At 43.6% G+C, this 18400-nt stretch overlaps 15 non-coding genes across 15 annotated transcripts; all 15 read right to left on the reverse strand.

The window, feature by feature from the left end:
* Positions 1–3782: 3782 nt before the first annotated feature.
* LOC130414950 (U1 spliceosomal RNA) lies at positions 3783–3946 on the reverse strand. The gene has a single exon (XR_008905730.1). It is a non-coding gene; the product is annotated as a U1 spliceosomal RNA (small nuclear RNA).
* A 752-nt stretch (positions 3947–4698) lies between these two features.
* On the reverse strand, positions 4699–4889 carry LOC130415030 (U2 spliceosomal RNA). Its single transcript, XR_008905804.1, has one exon. It is a non-coding gene; the product is annotated as a U2 spliceosomal RNA (small nuclear RNA).
* Positions 4890–5696: 807 nt separating this feature from the next.
* On the reverse strand, positions 5697–5860 carry LOC130414951 (U1 spliceosomal RNA). The gene has a single exon (XR_008905731.1). It is a non-coding gene; the product is annotated as a U1 spliceosomal RNA (small nuclear RNA).
* A 760-nt stretch (positions 5861–6620) lies between these two features.
* Positions 6621–6811, reverse strand: LOC130415031 (U2 spliceosomal RNA). Its single transcript, XR_008905806.1, has one exon. It is a non-coding gene; the product is annotated as a U2 spliceosomal RNA (small nuclear RNA).
* An 807-nt stretch (positions 6812–7618) lies between these two features.
* LOC130414952 (U1 spliceosomal RNA) lies at positions 7619–7782 on the reverse strand. The gene has a single exon (XR_008905732.1). It is a non-coding gene; the product is annotated as a U1 spliceosomal RNA (small nuclear RNA).
* Positions 7783–8530: 748 nt separating this feature from the next.
* On the reverse strand, positions 8531–8721 carry LOC130415032 (U2 spliceosomal RNA). The gene has a single exon (XR_008905807.1). It is a non-coding gene; the product is annotated as a U2 spliceosomal RNA (small nuclear RNA).
* Positions 8722–9528: 807 nt separating this feature from the next.
* LOC130414953 (U1 spliceosomal RNA) lies at positions 9529–9692 on the reverse strand. The gene has a single exon (XR_008905733.1). It is a non-coding gene; the product is annotated as a U1 spliceosomal RNA (small nuclear RNA).
* A 760-nt stretch (positions 9693–10452) lies between these two features.
* LOC130415034 (U2 spliceosomal RNA) lies at positions 10453–10643 on the reverse strand. The gene has a single exon (XR_008905809.1). It is a non-coding gene; the product is annotated as a U2 spliceosomal RNA (small nuclear RNA).
* An 807-nt stretch (positions 10644–11450) lies between these two features.
* On the reverse strand, positions 11451–11614 carry LOC130414956 (U1 spliceosomal RNA). Its single transcript, XR_008905735.1, has one exon. It is a non-coding gene; the product is annotated as a U1 spliceosomal RNA (small nuclear RNA).
* A 772-nt stretch (positions 11615–12386) lies between these two features.
* LOC130415035 (U2 spliceosomal RNA) lies at positions 12387–12577 on the reverse strand. Its single transcript, XR_008905810.1, has one exon. It is a non-coding gene; the product is annotated as a U2 spliceosomal RNA (small nuclear RNA).
* A 915-nt stretch (positions 12578–13492) lies between these two features.
* On the reverse strand, positions 13493–13656 carry LOC130414957 (U1 spliceosomal RNA). The gene has a single exon (XR_008905736.1). It is a non-coding gene; the product is annotated as a U1 spliceosomal RNA (small nuclear RNA).
* Positions 13657–14830: 1174 nt separating this feature from the next.
* LOC130415036 (U2 spliceosomal RNA) lies at positions 14831–15021 on the reverse strand. The gene has a single exon (XR_008905811.1). It is a non-coding gene; the product is annotated as a U2 spliceosomal RNA (small nuclear RNA).
* Positions 15022–15828: 807 nt separating this feature from the next.
* On the reverse strand, positions 15829–15992 carry LOC130414958 (U1 spliceosomal RNA). Its single transcript, XR_008905737.1, has one exon. It is a non-coding gene; the product is annotated as a U1 spliceosomal RNA (small nuclear RNA).
* Positions 15993–16870: 878 nt separating this feature from the next.
* LOC130415038 (U2 spliceosomal RNA) lies at positions 16871–17061 on the reverse strand. The gene has a single exon (XR_008905812.1). It is a non-coding gene; the product is annotated as a U2 spliceosomal RNA (small nuclear RNA).
* An 807-nt stretch (positions 17062–17868) lies between these two features.
* LOC130415015 (U1 spliceosomal RNA) lies at positions 17869–18032 on the reverse strand. Its single transcript, XR_008905790.1, has one exon. It is a non-coding gene; the product is annotated as a U1 spliceosomal RNA (small nuclear RNA).
* Positions 18033–18400: the final 368 nt, after the last annotated feature.

Below are 18400 nucleotides of genomic sequence, written 5' to 3' on the forward strand. Positions count from 1 at the left end.
CTTCCTCCAATGTGTCTTCTTGTACTGCTTTTGTTTTATATAAATTTCCATAAAACTCTTCAATAGCCCCTAAAATTTCCCCTGTTGATTTTGCCTCATTTCCATTTGAATTTAAATTTGTAATTGCCCCACCTCTTGTTACAATTTTCTTAAAAAAGTATCTGGTACATTTTTCTCCTTCTTCTATCTCTTGTTCTTTACTCCTTAGAATTACACCTTTACTTTGGATTTCAGATAAAACCACCATTTCCCTTTTGACCTCTTTTATTTCCTCACTAAAATCAAAACCGTTGTTTAAAAGATTAAAATACCTCTGCAGCCTCTTTTGCAGCCCCAACATGCATCGTTTTCCTTTCTCTTTCTTCTCTTTCCCTTTTAATCTAAAAAAACGTTTAGTCCTGTCTTTCACCATCTCCCACCATAGTGTACGTGATTTAAAAAAGTCCTGGAGGGTCTGCCATTGGCTGAACTGCTCCCTGTATTCTTTAACAATATCCTCATCATGCAACAGAGAGCAGTTCAGCTTCCAGATCCCACCCCCTACGGTCACATCTGTGGTAAAAGAAAGGGTGCATGATAGCATGAGGTGATCAGAAAAGAAAAACGGTGTTAATGTAGCATCTATCGGCGGGCAGTCGCGTGTAAAAACGTAGTCAATACGGGAGGATTTGGTGCCATCACCACTGACCCAGGTGTAGCCGTCCTCTTTGGGATGCAGTGTCTTAAAACAGTCAAGTAATTTAAAATCTTTGACTAGCCCCTGTAATAAAAACGATGTTTTGTCTACATTAAAATCATCCCTTGCTCTCTTTCTGTCCCCTTTGGTTAAAACACAGTTAAAATCCCCAGCTGCCACCAGTGGCGTCTTCCCTAGCATGTGAGGCTGCAAATCCTCTAAAAGCATGTACCTTTCATTTTTTTCCGTAAACCCATACACATTAAGAACATTAAAATCCCTGTCTAAAAGAGTCAGATTTGCTAAAAGCGCCCGTCCATCCCTCACCACTGTGCTGCCCTTCACCAATATGTGTGGGTTATTGATTAAAATGGCCACTCCATCATTTTTGTTAAAATTGGATCCACTCCATATGGAGGGTCCTGAAGTCCATATTTCCTCCCATTTATTATAACTTTTTAAAAAGGGCAAAGCACATTCCTGCAATAAAAACACATCTGACTTAATAGATTTTAAGAGGGATAAAATGCTCTGTGCTCTCGTGTTGGACTTCACACTTCTCACATTTATTGTTGAGATTGTGAGAGTCATGAGCAGTATTAAATTAAAAAACATGAGTCTTAAGAACAAAAGGAAAAGATTTTGAGGGGCTGCAGTATTACTTTAAAAATCATAGAATTTCATGTGACACTTGCTCTTCCTTAAACTCGAATGATTTGAGTGCAGGAGAGCGTGTGTCCAAAGCCCCTGGGGCTGCAGAGGAAGTCTCTTGCAGCTCCTTTGGCGATAATGATCTAAGCTTTATTTGTAGAAAAGATACCTCATTTGGGGATGCTGAGGGCCACCTACGCTCCGTCCCCTCCATGCTGGAAGGTGTAGAGTGCTGTGTTGGCCTCAGTTTCTTCTCCTCTGTTTCAAACAGAGGGGATCCCGCAGGCCTTTTCTGCAATTGTGCATTTGGGAGCCAATCTGTCAAGTCACTTCCTGTACTCTCCTCCACTTCCAAATCTGATACGGTCACTAAAGAAGAGGAGGCCGTTTCTTGGGATTCCTCCCCCTCTTCCGATTCCCCCACTACTTCCTTTTCCTTGTCTCGTAGAGGGGGGGTGGCCTCCTCTTCCCGTTCACCTACCGTATCTGGCTCCGCCCCTTTTACCGCCCCCAAAGCTTCGACCTGACCAGTCCCTGCTGTTGGTTTGGAATTTGAAATTTCCTCCAAAACCTCAGGGACTGTCTCTTTTTCCTTTGTTTGCTGGTTAGCTGGGGCGGCCATTTTACCTTTGAGTTTGTTGGCAAAAGATTTTGGACAATCTCTGTAGAGATGGGTCGATTCACCACAAAGATTGCATTTCCTGCCATTGGTGCACTCCTCAAAAACATGCCCAATTTCTCTACACTTTCTACATATTATTTCCTGGCACGCCTCTGCAAGATGTCCCATCCGGCCACATTTGCGACACAGCTTGGGCATCCCTTGGTAAAAAATGTAACCTCTGTTTTCCCCCAGCACAATCATAGAAGGTATCTGGCTAAGGCCTTGGTAACTGTGTGGATCTTCCCATTGCTTGATGGGGACTCTCCAACCACAGTTCCAGATGCCATCCTCATCCAAAACCTTAATTGGCTGGCTACGGACAGAGCAATATCTAGCCAACCATACAGAAATATCTTCTCCAGTCACAGTCTCATTAAACATCTTGACACTCACCACCTTAATTGAATTATCAGTCAGTTTCTCCACTGTGAACATGGAGAAGTTGGCTTTTTTTGTTTCAAACCGAGTCCAGAAAACATTTAGCAGAGAAGAATTTTGGAAGCTCAAATCAAAACCGCGATTCTGGGGCAAAGTCAGTAAACAGTTTATTTCTAACACTGAAAAACCTAAACATTTTTGAATGAGCTTCCTGGAAAAGTCTAACCTAGACATCAACAGGAGAGTCCCATCATCCTTTTTATTAAACAAAAGGCGCACACTGTGGTGCCTCCGCACACCGGCACGAGCAGCCGACATGCTGGAGGCACCGACAGTACACTAAAACACAGCAGTTAAAAGAAGCTATAAATAAATAAATAATTTAAAAAACTTACCTTTCACAGAATTTTCCAAGAAAAGACAAGCACGTAAAATGAAAGCTGTAAGGAAAAACAAAAAAAAAACACAATATAAAAGCAAAATGTACCTCTCGAAGTTAATGGACCCGCAAAACGGAGGTTTACGAGCCAGCTTACCACTATGAGGCGATCGCAACTCCACCTTCCAACAAGACACTTGATCTTAGCCAAAAGGCCGAGAAGCGATGCCCACAATGGGTGGCAAAAGGCAGAGCGTGGGGCGGCACCGACTATTGGGCTTGCGGTGCACATGCGCCTCAAAGGTCAGCGTGTGATCGTACGAACACACAATCAAATGTATCGTTTAAACAACAGAATCAATTAACCAATTAACGAAAGAAGAAATAATTAAATGGGCTATTTTTGAAGACCTGAACGAATGAAGGAACGGACTGAAAATCAAATGTATCGTTTAAACAACAGAATCAATTAACCGATTAACGAAAGAAGAAATAATTAAATGGGCTATTTATGAAGACCTGAACGAATGAAGGAACGGACTGACAATCAAATGTATTGTTTAAACAATAGAATAAATTAACCGATTAAGGAAAGAAGAAATAATTAAATGGGCTATTTATGAAGACCTGAACGGATGAAGGAACGGACGAGCACGCACACGTTTCACAGAAATGAAGGTCAGCGTGGTCTGGCAGAATCTCCGTCGAAGATGCGTTCTATACTCGTCTGATGAGGCGTCCAAAATATGAACGAAAAAACAATTAAACAAATGAATCAAACATAAAACCAGCAAACGAATAAATGAATATCTAAATAATTATATATATAAATATACCTACATGCATACATACATACATGTATGTGTGTTTGGGAACGACGGAACAGCAAACAACCGTATTAAAAAAAAACATGGTATTAGGAAGTAATCGATCACTCGATTTGGTGCTCGTCTCTTGCGGAATCTGCAGATCTGACGCCAACAAGGTTCGAAATACGGACACAATACAAAATCTCTCTTCTTTTGATACATGATAAGGGGAGAGCGCGAACGCAGTCCCCCACTACCAGAAATTATGCAGTCGAGATTCCCACATTTGGGGAATTCGCAAAAGTCAACCCAACCTGAGTGCAATGGCCGAGCCTCGTCCTGGGTGAACCGCCTTCGTGATCATGGTGTCTCCCCTGCCAGGTAAGTATGATTTGCCCCGTTCGGGCAAGACATCGCTTACTTGCCTCTGCCATGCGCATCAACGCTGACCCCGAGCGAGCGTTCGGCAACTGCAAGTTCCAGTTGATTGCTCTGTAGAACCCGTGGGAAAGCGCACGAAGGCAACGGTCCACAGGCAAACATACACATGAACAGACAAATACATTAAGAATTCAACGCAAACAGTCCACATATGTGCTGAAAGTGTTTCAATTGGATGCTGGACACCTTTTGCATTTAAGCATTTGGCAGACGCCTTTATCCAAAGCGACTTACATTGCTTTATCCTATACATTTACATAGGTATTTGCAATTCCCAGGGATCGTACCCAAAACCTGTTAACGCAATGCTCTTACCACTGAGCTACAGGAAGCCCCGTTCTCTCTCTATCACACAACAGCATTTAAGCCAGGCGTAAGCGTCTCTAATAGGAACTACGTTCTTCAACACATAACTATCCGCATACATTTAGGGCTTTAGTGAGTGCGTGCGTGAGACTGTGAGAGAGTGAGAGTGAGAGTGTGAGAGAGTGAGTGAGTGAGTGAGTGAGTGAGTGAGTGACTGAGTGAGTGAGTGAGTGAGTAACCGAGTGAGTGAGTGACCGAGTGAGTGACTGAGTGACTGAGTGACTGAGTGAGTGAGTACTTGCCAAAGTATTTTTCTGTATAAGACAGTCACGTGAGAAATAAAACTTTGCGTCTTCTCATCACTACCTTTCAACACAAGCTGCTATCCCCGAAAGGGGAATGCACCGTTCCTGGAGACACTGCAATACCAGGTCGATGCGTGGAGTGGGCGGAGCAAGCCCCGCTTCCAGCTCCGCGTTTCAAAAATCCATTTAATATATGGTCCCCAGATAGGGGACGTATCAGATATTAAACTGATAAGAACAGATACTACACTTGATCTTAGCCAAAAGGCCGAGAAGCGATGCCCACAATGGGTGGCAAAAGGCAGAGCGTGGGGCGGCACCGACTATTGGGCTTGCGGTGCACATGCGCCTCAAAGGTCAGCGTGTGATCGTACGAACACACAATCAAATGTATCGTTTAAACAACAGAATCAATTAACCAATTAACGAAAGAAGAAATAATTAAATGGGCTATTTTTGAAGACCTGAACGAATGAAGGAACGGACTGAAAATCAAATGTATCGTTTAAACAACAGAATCAATTAACCGATTAACGAAAGAAGAAATAATTAAATGGGCTATTTATGAAGACCTGAACGAATGAAGGAACGGACTGACAATCAAATGTATTGTTTAAACAATAGAATAAATTAACCGATTAAGGAAAGAAGAAATAATTAAATGGGCTATTTATGAAGACCTGAACGGATGAAGGAACGGACGAGCACGCACACGTTTCACAGAAATGAAGGTCAGCGTGGTCTGGCAGAATCTCCGTCGAAGATGCGTTCTATACTCGTCTGATGAGGCGTCCAAAATATGAACGAAAAAACAATTAAACAAATGAATCAAACATAAAACCAGCAAACGAATAAATGAATATCTAAATAATTATATATATAAATATACCTACATGCATACATACATACATGTATGTGTGTTTGGGAACGACGGAACAGCAAACAACCGTATTAAAAAAAAACATGGTATTAGGAAGTAATCGATCACTCGATTTGGTGCTCGTCTCTTGCGGAATCTGCAGATCTGACGCCAACAAGGTTCGAAATACGGACACAATACAAAATCTCCCTTCTTTTGATACATGATAAGGGGAGAGCGCGAACGCAGTCCCCCACTACCAGAAATTATGCAGTCGAGATTCCCACATTTGGGGAATTCGCAAAAGTCAACCCAACCTGAGTGCAATGGCCGAGCCTCGTCCTGGGTGAACCGCCTTCGTGATCATGGTGTCTCCCCTGCCAGGTAAGTATGATTTGCCCCGTTCGGGCAAGACATCGCTTACTTGCCTCTGCCATGCGCATCAACGCTGACCCCGAGCGAGCGTTCGGCAACTGCAAGTTCCAGTTGATTGCTCTGTAGAACCCGTGGGAAAGCGCACGAAGGCGACGGTCCACAGGCAAACATACACATGAACAGACAAATACATTAAGAATTCAACGCAAACAGTCCACATATGTGCTGAAAGTGTTTCAATTGGATGCTGGACACCTTTTGCATTTAAGCATTTGGCAGACGCCTTTATCCAAAGCGACTTACATTGCTTTATCCTATACATTTACATAGGTATTTGCAATTCCCAGGGATCGTACCCAAAACCTGTTAACGCAATGCTCTTACCACTGAGCTACAGGAAGCCCCGTTCTCTCTCTATCACACAACAGCATTTAAGCCAGGCGCAAGCGTCTCTAATAGGAACTACGTTCTTCAACACATAACTATCCGCATACATTTAGGGCTTTAGTGAGTGCGTGCGTGAGACTGTGAGAGAGTGAGAGTGAGAGTGTGAGAGAGTGAGTGAGTGAGTGAGTGAGTGAGTGAGTGAGTGAGTGAGTGAGTGACTGAGTGAGTGAGTGACTGAGTGAGTGAGTGAGTGACTGAGTGACTGAGTGACTGAGTGACTGAGTGAGTGAGTACTTGCCAAAGTATTTTTCTGTATAAGACAGTCACGTGAGAAATAAAACTTTGCGTCTTCTCATCACTACCTTTCAACACAAGCTGCTATCCCCGAAAGGGGAATGCACCGTTCCTGGAGACACTGCAATACCAGGTCGATGCGTGGAGTGGGCGGAGCAAGCCCCGCTTCCAGCTCCGCGTTTCAAAAATCCATTTAATATATGGTCCCCAGATAGGGGACGTATCAGATATTAAACTGATAAGAACAGATACTACACTTGATCTTAGCCAAAAGGCCGAGAAGCGATGCCCACAATGGGTGGCAAAAGGCAGAGCGTGGGGCGGCACCGACTATTGGGCTTGCGGTGCACATGCGCCTCAAAGGTCAGCGTGTGATCGTACGAACACACAATCAAATGTATCGTTTAAACAACAGAATCAATTAACCAATTAACGAAAGAAGAAATAATTAAATGGGCTATTTTTGAAGACCTGAACGAATGAAGGAACGGACTGAAAATCAAATGTATCGTTTAAACAACAGAATCAATTAACCGATTAACGAAAGAAGAAATAATTAAATGGGCTATTTATGAAGACCTGAACGAATGAAGGAACGGACTGACAATCAAATGTATTGTTTAAACAATAGAATAAATTAACCGATTAAGGAAAGAAGAAATAATTAAATGGGCTATTTATGAAGACCTGAACGGATGAAGGAACGGACGAGCACGCACACGTTTCACAGAAATGAAGGTCAGCGTGGTCTGGCAGAATCTCCGTCGAAGATGCGTTCTATACTCGTCTGATGAGGCGTCCAAAATATGAACGAAAAAACAATTAAACAAATGAATCAAACATAAAACCAGCAAACGAATAAATGAATATCTAAATAATTATATATATAAATATACCTACATGCATACATACATACATGTATGTGTGTTTGGGAACGACGGAACAGCAAACAACCGTATTAAAAAAAAACATGGTATTAGGAAGTAATCGATCACTCGATTTGGTGCTCGTCTCTTGCGGAATCTGCAGATCTGACGCCAACAAGGTTCGAAATACGGACACAATACAAAATCTCTCTTCTTTTGATACATGATAAGGGGAGAGCGCGAACGCAGTCCCCCACTACCAGAAATTATGCAGTCGAGATTCCCACATTTGGGGAATTCGCAAAAGTCAACCCAACCTGAGTGCAATGGCCGAGCCTCGTCCTGGGTGAACCGCCTTCGTGATCATGGTGTCTCCCCTGCCAGGTAAGTATGATTTGCCCCGTTCGGGCAAGACATCGCTTACTTGCCTCTGCCATGCGCATCAACGCTGACCCCGAGCGAGCGTTCGGCAACTGCAAGTTCCAGTTGATTGCTCTGTAGAACCCGTGGGAAAGCGCACGAAGGCAACGGTCCACAGGCAAACATACACATGAACAGACAAATACATTAAGAATTCAACGCAAACAGTCCACATATGTGCTGAAAGTGTTTCAATTGGATGCTGGACACCTTTTGCATTTAAGCATTTGGCAGACGCCTTTATCCAAAGCGACTTACATTGCTTTATCCTATACATTTACATAGGTATTTGCAATTCCCAGGGATCGTACCCAAAACCTGTTAACGCAATGCTCTTACCACTGAGCTACAGGAAGCCCCGTTCTCTCTCTATCACACAACAGCATTTAAGCCAGGCGTAAGCGTCTCTAATAGGAACTACGTTCTTCAACACATAACTATCCGCATACATTTAGGGCTTTAGTGAGTGCGTGCGTGAGACTGTGAGAGAGTGAGAGTGAGAGTGTGAGAGAGTGAGTGAGTGAGTGAGTGAGTGAGTGACTGAGTGAGTGAGTGAGTGAGTAACCGAGTGAGTGAGTGACCGAGTGAGTGACTGAGTGACTGAGTGACTGAGTGAGTGAGTACTTGCCAAAGTATTTTTCTGTATAAGACAGTCACGTGAGAAATAAAACTTTGCGTCTTCTCATCACTACCTTTCAACACAAGCTGCTATCCCCGAAAGGGGAATGCACCGTTCCTGGAGACACTGCAATACCAGGTCGATGCGTGGAGTGGGCGGAGCAAGCCCCGCTTCCAGCTCCGCGTTTCAAAAATCCATTTAATATATGGTCCCCAGATAGGGGACGTATCAGATATTAAACTGATAAGAACAGATACTACACTTGATCTTAGCCAAAAGGCCGAGAAGCGATGCCCACAATGGGTGGCAAAAGGCAGAGCGTGGGGCGGCACCGACTATTGGGCTTGCGGTGCACATGCGCCTCAAAGGTCAGCGTGTGATCGTACGAACACACAATCAAATGTATCGTTTAAACAACAGAATCAATTAACCAATTAACGAAAGAAGAAATAATTAAATGGGCTATTTTTGAAGACCTGAACGAATGAAGGAACGGACTGAAAATCAAATGTATCGTTTAAACAACAGAATCAATTAACCGATTAACGAAAGAAGAAATAATTAAATGGGCTATTTATGAAGACCTGAACGAATGAAGGAACGGACTGACAATCAAATGTATTGTTTAAACAATAGAATAAATTAACCGATTAAGGAAAGAAGAAATAATTAAATGGGCTATTTATGAAGACCTGAACGGATGAAGGAACGGACGAGCACGCACACGTTTCACAGAAATGAAGGTCAGCGTGGTCTGGCAGAATCTCCGTCGAAGATGCGTTCTATACTCGTCTGATGAGGCGTCCAAAATATGAACGAAAAAACAATTAAACAAATGAATCAAACATAAAACCAGCAAACGAATAAATGAATATCTAAATAATTATATATATAAATATACCTACATGCATACATACATACATGTATGTGTGTTTGGGAACGACGGAACAGCAAACAACCGTATTAAAAAAAAACATGGTATTAGGAAGTAATCGATCACTCGATTTGGTGCTCGTCTCTTGCGGAATCTGCAGATCTGACGCCAACAAGGTTCGAAATACGGACACAATACAAAATCTCCCTTCTTTTGATACATGATAAGGGGAGAGCGCGAACGCAGTCCCCCACTACCAGAAATTATGCAGTCGAGATTCCCACATTTGGGGAATTCGCAAAAGTCAACCCAACCTGAGTGCAATGGCCGAGCCTCGTCCTGGGTGAACCGCCTTCGTGATCATGGTGTCTCCCCTGCCAGGTAAGTATGATTTGCCCCGTTCGGGCAAGACATCGCTTACTTGCCTCTGCCATGCGCATCAACGCTGACCCCGAGCGAGCGTTCGGCAACTGCAAGTTCCAGTTGATTGCTCTGTAGAACCCGTGGGAAAGCGCACGAAGGCGACGGTCCACAGGCAAACATACACATGAACAGACAAATACATTAAGAATTCAACGCAAACAGTCCACATATGTGCTGAAAGTGTTTCAATTGGATGCTGGACACCTTTTGCATTTAAGCATTTGGCAGACGCCTTTATCCAAAGCGACTTACATTGCTTTATCCTATACATTTACATAGGTATTTGCAATTCCCAGGGATCGTACCCAAAACCTGTTAACGCAATGCTCTTACCACTGAGCTACAGGAAGCCCCGTTCTCTCTCTATCACACAACAGCATTTAAGCCAGGCGCAAGCGTCTCTAATAGGAACTACGTTCTTCAACACATAACTATCCGCATACATTTAGGGCTTTAGTGAGTGCGTGCGTGAGACTGTGAGAGAGTGAGAGTGAGAGTGTGAGAGAGTGAGTGAGTGAGTGAGTGAGTGAGTGAGTGAGTGAGTGAGTGAGTGACTGAGTGAGTGAGTGACTGAGTGAGTGAGTGAGTGAGTGAGTGACTGAGTGACTGAGTGACTGAGTGAGTGAGTACTTGCCAAAGTATTTTTCTGTATAAGACAGTCACGTGAGAAATAAAACTTTGCGTCTTCTCATCACTACCTTTCAACACAAGCTGCTATCCCCGAAAGGGGAATGCACCGTTCCTGGAGACACTGCAATACCAGGTCGATGCGTGGAGTGGGCGGAGCAAGCCCCGCTTCCAGCTCCGCGTTTCAAAAATCCATTTAATATATGGTCCCCAGATAGGGGACGTATCAGATATTAAACTGATAAGAACAGATACTACACTTGATCTTAGCCAAAAGGCCGAGAAGCGATGCCCACAATGGGTGGCAAAAGGCAGAGCGTGGGGCGGCACCGACTATTGGGCTTGCGGTGCACATGCGCCTCAAAGGTCAGCGTGTGATCGTACGAACACACAATCAAATGTATCGTTTAAACAACAGAATCAATTAACCAATTAACGAAAGAAGAAATAATTAAATGGGCTATTTTTGAAGACCTGAACGAATGAAGGAACGGACTGAAAATCAAATGTATCGTTTAAACAACAGAATCAATTAACCGATTAACGAAAGAAGAAATAATTAAATGGGCTATTTATGAAGACCTGAACGAATGAAGGAACGGACTGACAATCAAATGTATTGTTTAAACAATAGAATAAATTAACCGATTAAGGAAAGAAGAAATAATTAAATGGGCTATTTATGAAGACCTGAACGGATGAAGGAACGGACGAGCACGCACACGTTTCACAGAAATGAAGGTCAGCGTGGTCTGGCAGAATCTCCGTCGAAGATGCGTTCTATACTCGTCTGATGAGGCGTCCAAAATATGAACGAAAAAACAATTAAACAAATGAATCAAACATAAAACCAGCAAACGAATAAATGAATATCTAAATAATTATATATATAAATATACCTACATGCATACATACATACATGTATGTGTGTTTGGGAACGACGGAACAGCAAACAACCGTATTAAAAAAAAACATGGTATTAGGAAGTAATCGATCACTCGATTTGGTGCTCGTCTCTTGCGGAATCTGCAGATCTGACGCCAACAAGGTTCGAAATACGGACACAATACAAAATCTCTCTTCTTTTGATACATGATAAGGGGAGAGCGCGAACGCAGTCCCCCACTACCAGAAATTATGCAGTCGAGATTCCCACATTTGGGGAATTCGCAAAAGTCAACCCAACCTGAGTGCAATGGCCGAGCCTCGTCCTGGGTGAACCGCCTTCGTGATCATGGTGTCTCCCCTGCCAGGTAAGTATGATTTGCCCCGTTCGGGCAAGACATCGCTTACTTGCCTCTGCCATGCGCATCAACGCTGACCCCGAGCGAGCGTTCGGCAACTGCAAGTTCCAGTTGATTGCTCTGTAGAACCCGTGGGAAAGCGCACGAAGGCGACGGTCCACAGGCAAACATACACATGAACAGACAAATACATTAAGAATTCAACGCAAACAGTCCACATATGTGCTGAAAGTGTTTCAATTGGATGCTGGACACCTTTTGCATTTAAGCATTTGGCAGACGCCTTTATCCAAAGCGACTTACATTGCTTTATCCTATACATTTACATAGGTATTTGCAATTCCCAGGGATCGTACCCAAAACCTGTTAACGCAATGCTCTTACCACTGAGCTACAGGAAGCCCCGTTCTCTCTCTATCACACAACAGCATTTAAGCCAGGCGCAAGCGTCTCTAATAGGAACTACGTTCTTCAACACATAACTATCCGCATACATTTAGGGCTTTAGTGAGTGCGTGCGTGAGACTGTGAGAGAGTGAGAGTGAGAGTGTGAGAGAGTGAGTGAGTGAGTGAGTGAGTGAGTGAGTGAGTGAGTGAGTGAGTGACTGAGTGAGTGAGTGAGTGAGTGAGTGAGTGACCGAGTGAGTGACCGAGTGAGTGACTGAGTGACTGAGTGACTGAGTGAGTGAGTACTTGCCAAAGTATTTTTCTGTATAAGACAGTCACGTGAGAAATAAAACTTTGCGTCTTCTCATCACTACCTTTCAACACAAGCTGCTATCCCCGAAAGGGGAATGCACCGTTCCTGGAGACACTGCAATACCAGGTCGATGCGTGGAGTGGGCGGAGCAAGCCCCGCTTCCAGCTCCGCGTTTCAAAAATCCATTTAATATATGGTCCCCAGATAGGGGACGTATCAGATATTAAACTGATAAGAACAGATACTACACTTGATCTTAGCCAAAAGGCCGAGAAGCGATGCCCACAATGGGTGGCAAAAGGCAGAGCGTGGGGCGGCACCGACTATTGGGCTTGCGGTGCACATGCGCCTCAAAGGTCAGCGTGTGATCGTACGAACACACAATCAAATGTATCGTTTAAACAACAGAATCAATTAACCAATTAACGAAAGAAGAAATAATTAAATGGGCTATTTTTGAAGACCTGAACGAATGAAGGAACGGACTGAAAATCAAATGTATCGTTTAAACAACAGAATCAATTAACCGATTAACGAAAGAAGAAATAATTAAATGGGCTATTTATGAAGACCTGAACGAATGAAGGAACGGACTGACAATCAAATGTATTGTTTAAACAATAGAATAAATTAACCGATTAAGGAAAGAAGAAATAATTAAATGGGCTATTTATGAAGACCTGAACGAATGAAGGAACGGACTGACAATCAAATGTATTGTTTAAACAATAGAATAAATTAACCGATTAAGGAAAGAAGAAATAATTAAATGGGCTATTTATGCAGACCTGAACGGATGAAGGAACGGACGAGCACGCACACGTTTCACAGAAATGAAGGTCAGCGTGGTCTGGCAGAATCTCCGTCGAAGATGCGTTCTATACTCGTCTGATGAGGCGTCCAAAATATGAACGAAAAAACAATTAAACAAATGAATCAAACATAAAACCAGCAAACGAATAAATGAATATCTAAATAATTATATATATAAATATACCTACATGCATACATACATACATGTATGTGTGTTTGGGAACGACGGAACAGCAAACAACCGTATTAAAAAAAAACATGGTATTAGGAAGTAATCGATCACTCGATTTGGTGCTCGTCTCTTGCGGAATCTGCAGATCTGACGCCAACAAGGTTCGAAATACGGACACAATACAAAATCTCTCTTCTTTTGATACATGATAAGGGGAGAGCGCGAACGCAGTCCCCCACTACCAGAAATTATGCAGTCGAGATTCCCACATTTGGGGAATTCGCAAAAGTCAACCCAACCTGAGTGCAATGGCCGAGCCTCGTCCTGGGTGAACCGCCTTCGTGATCATGGTGTCTCCCCTGCCAGGTAAGTATGATTTGCCCCGTTCGGGCAAGACATCGCTTACTTGCCTCTGCCATGCGCATCAACGCTGACCCCGAGCGAGCGTTCGGCAACTGCAAGTTCCAGTTGATTGCTCTGTAGAACCCGTGGGAAAGCGCACGAAGGCGACGGTCCACAGGCAAACATACACATGAACAGACAAATACATTAAGAATTCAACGCAAACAGTCCACATATGTGCTGAAAGTGTTTCAATTGGATGCTGGACACCTTTTGCATTTAAGCATTTGGCAGACGCCTTTATCCAAAGCGACTTACATTGCTTTATCCTAAACATTTACATAGGTATTTGCAATTCCCAGGGATCGTACCCAAAACCTGTTAACGCAATGCTCTTACCACTGAGCTACAGGAAGCCCCGTTCTCTCTCTATCACACAACAGCATTTAAGCCAGGCGTAAGCGTCTCTAATAGGAACTACGTTCTTCAACACATAACTATCAGCATACATTTAGGGCTTTAGTGAGTGCGTGCGTGAGACTGTGAGAGAGTGAGAGTGAGAGTGAGAGTGTGAGTGTGAGAGTGAGAGAGTGAGTGAGTGAGTGAGTGAGTGAGTGAGTGAGTGAGTGAGTGAGTGAGTGAGTGAGTGAGTGAGTGAGTGAGTGAGTGAGTGAGTGAGTGAGTGAGTGAGTGAGTGAGTGAGTGAGTGAGTGAGTGAGTGAGTGAGTGAGTGAGTGAGTGAGTGAGTGAGTGAGTGAGTGAGTGAGTGAGTGAGTGAGTGAGTGAGTGAGTGAGTGAGTGAGTGAGTGAGTGAGTGAGTGAGTGAGTGAGTGAGTGAGTGAGTGAGTGAGTGAGTGAGTGAGTGAGTGAGTGAGTGAGTGAGTGAGTGAGTGAGTGAGTGAGTGAGTGAGTGAGTGAGTGAGTGAGTGAGTGAGTGAGTGAGTGAGTGAGTGAGTGAGTGAGTGAGTGAGTGAGTGAGTGAGTGAGTGAGTGAGTGAGTGAGTGAGTGAGTGAGTGAGTGAGTGAGTGAGTGAGTGAGTGAGTGAGTGAGTGAGTGAGTGAGTGAGTGAGTGAGTGAGTGACTGAGTGACTGAGTGAGTGAGTGAGTACTTGCCAAAGTATTTTTCTGTATAAGACAGTCACGTGAGAAATAAAACTTTGCGTCTTCTCATCACTACCTTTCAACACAAGCTGCTATCCCCGAAAGGGGAATGCACCGTTCCTGGAGACACTGCAATACCAGGTCGATGCGTGGAGTGGGCGGAGCAAGCCCCGCTTCCAGCTCCGCGTTTCAAAAATCCATTTAATATATGGTCCCCAGATAGGGGACGTATCAGATATTAAACTGATAAGAACAGATACTACACTTGATCTTAGCCAAAAGGCCGAGAAGCGATGCCCACAATGGGTGGCAAAAGGCACAGCGTGGGGCGGCACCGACTATTGGGCTTGCGGTGCACATGCGCCTCAAAGGTCAGCGTGTGATCGTACGAACACACAATCAAATGTATCGTTTAAACAACAGAATCAATTAACCAATTAACGAAAGAAGAAATAATTAAATGGGCTATTTTTGAAGACCTGAACGAATGAAGGAACGGACTGAAAATCAAATGTATCGTTTAAACAACAGAATCAATTAACCGATTAACGAAAGACGAAATAATTAAATGGGCTATTTATGAAGACCTGAACGAATGAAGGAACGGACTGACAATCAAATGTATTGTTTAAACAATAGAATAAATTAACCGATTAACGAAAGAAGAAATAATTAAATGGGCTATTTATGAAGACCTGAACGGATGAAGGAACGGACGAGCACGCACACGTTTCACAGAAATGAAGGTCAGCGTGGTCTGGCAGAATCTCCGTCGAAGATGCGTTCTATACTCGTCTGATGAGGCGTCCAAAATATGAACGAAAAAACAATTAAACAAATGAATCAAACATAAAACCAGCAAACGAATAAATGAATATCTAAATAATTATATATATAAATATACCTACATGCATACATACATACATGTATGTGTGTTTGGGAACGACGGAACAGCAAACAACCGTATTAAAAAAAAACATGGTATTAGGAAGTAATCGATCACTCGATTTGGTGCTCGTCTCTTGCGGAATCTGCAGATCTGACGCCAACAAGGTTCGAAATACGGACACAATACAAAATCTCTCTTCTTTTGATACATGATAAGGGGAGAGCGCGAACGCAGTCCCCCACTACCAGAAATTATGCAGTCGAGATTCCCACATTTGGGGAATTCGCAAAAGTCAACCCAACCTGAGTGCAATGGCCGAGCCTCGTCCTGGGTGAACCGCCTTCGTGATCATGGTGTCTCCCCTGCCAGGTAAGTATGATTTGCCCCGTTCGGGCAAGACATCGCTTACTTGCCTCTGCCATGCGCATCAACGCTGACCCCGAGCGAGCGTTCGGCAACTGCAAGTTCCAGTTGATTGCTCTGTAGAACCCGTGGGAAAGCGCACGAAGGCGACGGTCCACAGGCAAACATACACATGAACAGACAAATACATTAAGAATTCAACGCAAACAGTCCACATATGTGCTGAAAGTGTTTCAATTGGATGCTGGACACCTTTTGCATTTAAGCATTTGGCAGACGCCTTTATCCAAAGCGACTTACATTGCTTTATCCTATACGTTTACATAGGTATTTGCAATTCCCAGGGATCGTACCCAAAACCTGTTAACGCAATGCTCTTACCACTGAGCTACAGGAAGCCCCGTTCTCTCTCTATCACACAACAGCATTTAAGCCAGGCGCAAGCGTCTCTAATAGGAACTACGTTCTTCAACACATAACTATCCGCATACATTTAGGGCTTTAGTGAGTGCGTGCGTGAGACTGTGAGAGAGTGAGAGTGAGAGTGTGAGAGAGTGAGTGAGTGAGTGAGTGAGTGAGTGAGTGAGTGAGTGAGTGAGTGACCGAGTGAGTGAGTGAGTGACCGAGTGCGTGAGACTGTGAGAGAGTGAGAGTGTGAGTGTGAGAGAGTGAGTGAGTGAGTGAGTGAGTGAGTGAGTGAGTGAGTGAGTGACTGAGTGAGTGAGTGAGTGAGTGACCGAGTGAGTGAGTGACCGAGTGAGTGACTGAGTGACTGAGTGACTGAGTGAGTGAGTACTTGCCAAAGTATTTTTCTGTATAAGACAGTCACGTGAGAAATAAAACTTTGCGTCTTCTCATCACTACCTTTCAACACAAGCTGCTATCCCCGAAAGGGGAATGCACCGTTCCTGGAGACACTGCAATACCAGGTCGATGCGTGGAGTGGGCGGAGCAAGCCCCGCTTCCAGCTCCGCGTTTCAAAAATCCATTTAATATATGGTCCCCAGATAGGGGACGTATCAGATATTAAACTGATAAGAACAGATACTACACTTGATCTTAGCCAAAAGGCCGAGAAGCGATGCCCACAATGGGTGGCAAAAGGCAGAGCGTGGGGCGGCACCGACTATTGGGCTTGCGGTGCACATGCGCCTCAAAGGTCAGCGTGTGATCGTACGAACACACAATCAAATGTATCGTTTAAACAACAGAATCAATTAACCAATTAACGAAAGAAGAAATAATTAAATGGGCTATTTTTGAAGACCTGAACGAATGAAGGAACGGACTGAAAATCAAATGTATCGTTTAAACAACAGAATCAATTAACCGATTAACGAAAGAAGAAATAATTAAATGGGCTATTTATGAAGACCTGAACGAATGAAGGAACGGACTGACAATCAAATGTATTGTTTAAACAATAGAATAAATTAACCGATTAACGAAAGAAGAAATAATTAAATGGGCTATTTATGAAGACCTGAACGGATGAAGGAACGGACGAGCACGCACACGTTTCACAGAAATGAAGGTCAGCGTGGTCTGGCAGAATCTCCGTCGAAGATGCGTTCTATACTCGTCTGATGAGGCGTCCAAAATATGAACGAAAAAACAATTAAACAAATGAATCAAACATAAAACCAGCAAACGAATAAATGAATATCTAAATAATTATATATATAAATATACCTACATGCATACATACATACATGTATGTGTGTTTGGGAACGACGGAACAGCAAACAACCGTATTAAAAAAAAACAGGGTATTAGGAAGTAATCGATCACTCGATTTGGTGCTCGTCTCTTGCGGAATCTGCAGATCTGACGCCAACAAGGTTCGAAATACGGACACAATACAAAATCTCTCTTCTTTTGATACATGATAAGGGGAGAGCGCGAACGCAGTCCCCCACTACCAGAAATTATGCAGTCGAGATTCCCACATTTGGGGAATTCGCAAAAGTCAACCCAACCTGAGTGCAATGGCCGAGCCTCGTCCTGGGTGAACCGCCTTCGTGATCATGGTGTCCCTCCTGCCAGGTAAGTATGATTTGCCCCGTTCGGGCAAGACATCGCTTACTTGCCTCTGCCATGCGCATCAACGCTGACCCCGAGCGAGCGTTCGGCAACTGCAAGTTCCAGTTGATTGCTCTGTAGAACCCGTGGGAAAGCGCACGAAGGCGACGGTCCACAGGCAAACATACACATGAACAGACAAATACATTAAGAATTCAACGCAAACAGTCCACATATGTGCTGAAAGTGTTTCAATTGGATGCTGGACACCTTTTGCATTTAAGCATTTGGCAGACGCCTTTATCCAAAGCGACTTACATTGCTTTATCCTATACATTTACATAGGTATTTACAATTCCCAGGGATCGTACCCAAAACCTGTTAACGCAATGCTCTTACC

This window comes from Triplophysa dalaica, chromosome 24 (assembly GCF_015846415.1).
Source record: "Triplophysa dalaica isolate WHDGS20190420 chromosome 24, ASM1584641v1, whole genome shotgun sequence".
NCBI classification, from domain to species: Eukaryota; Metazoa; Chordata; class Actinopteri; order Cypriniformes; family Nemacheilidae; genus Triplophysa; species Triplophysa dalaica.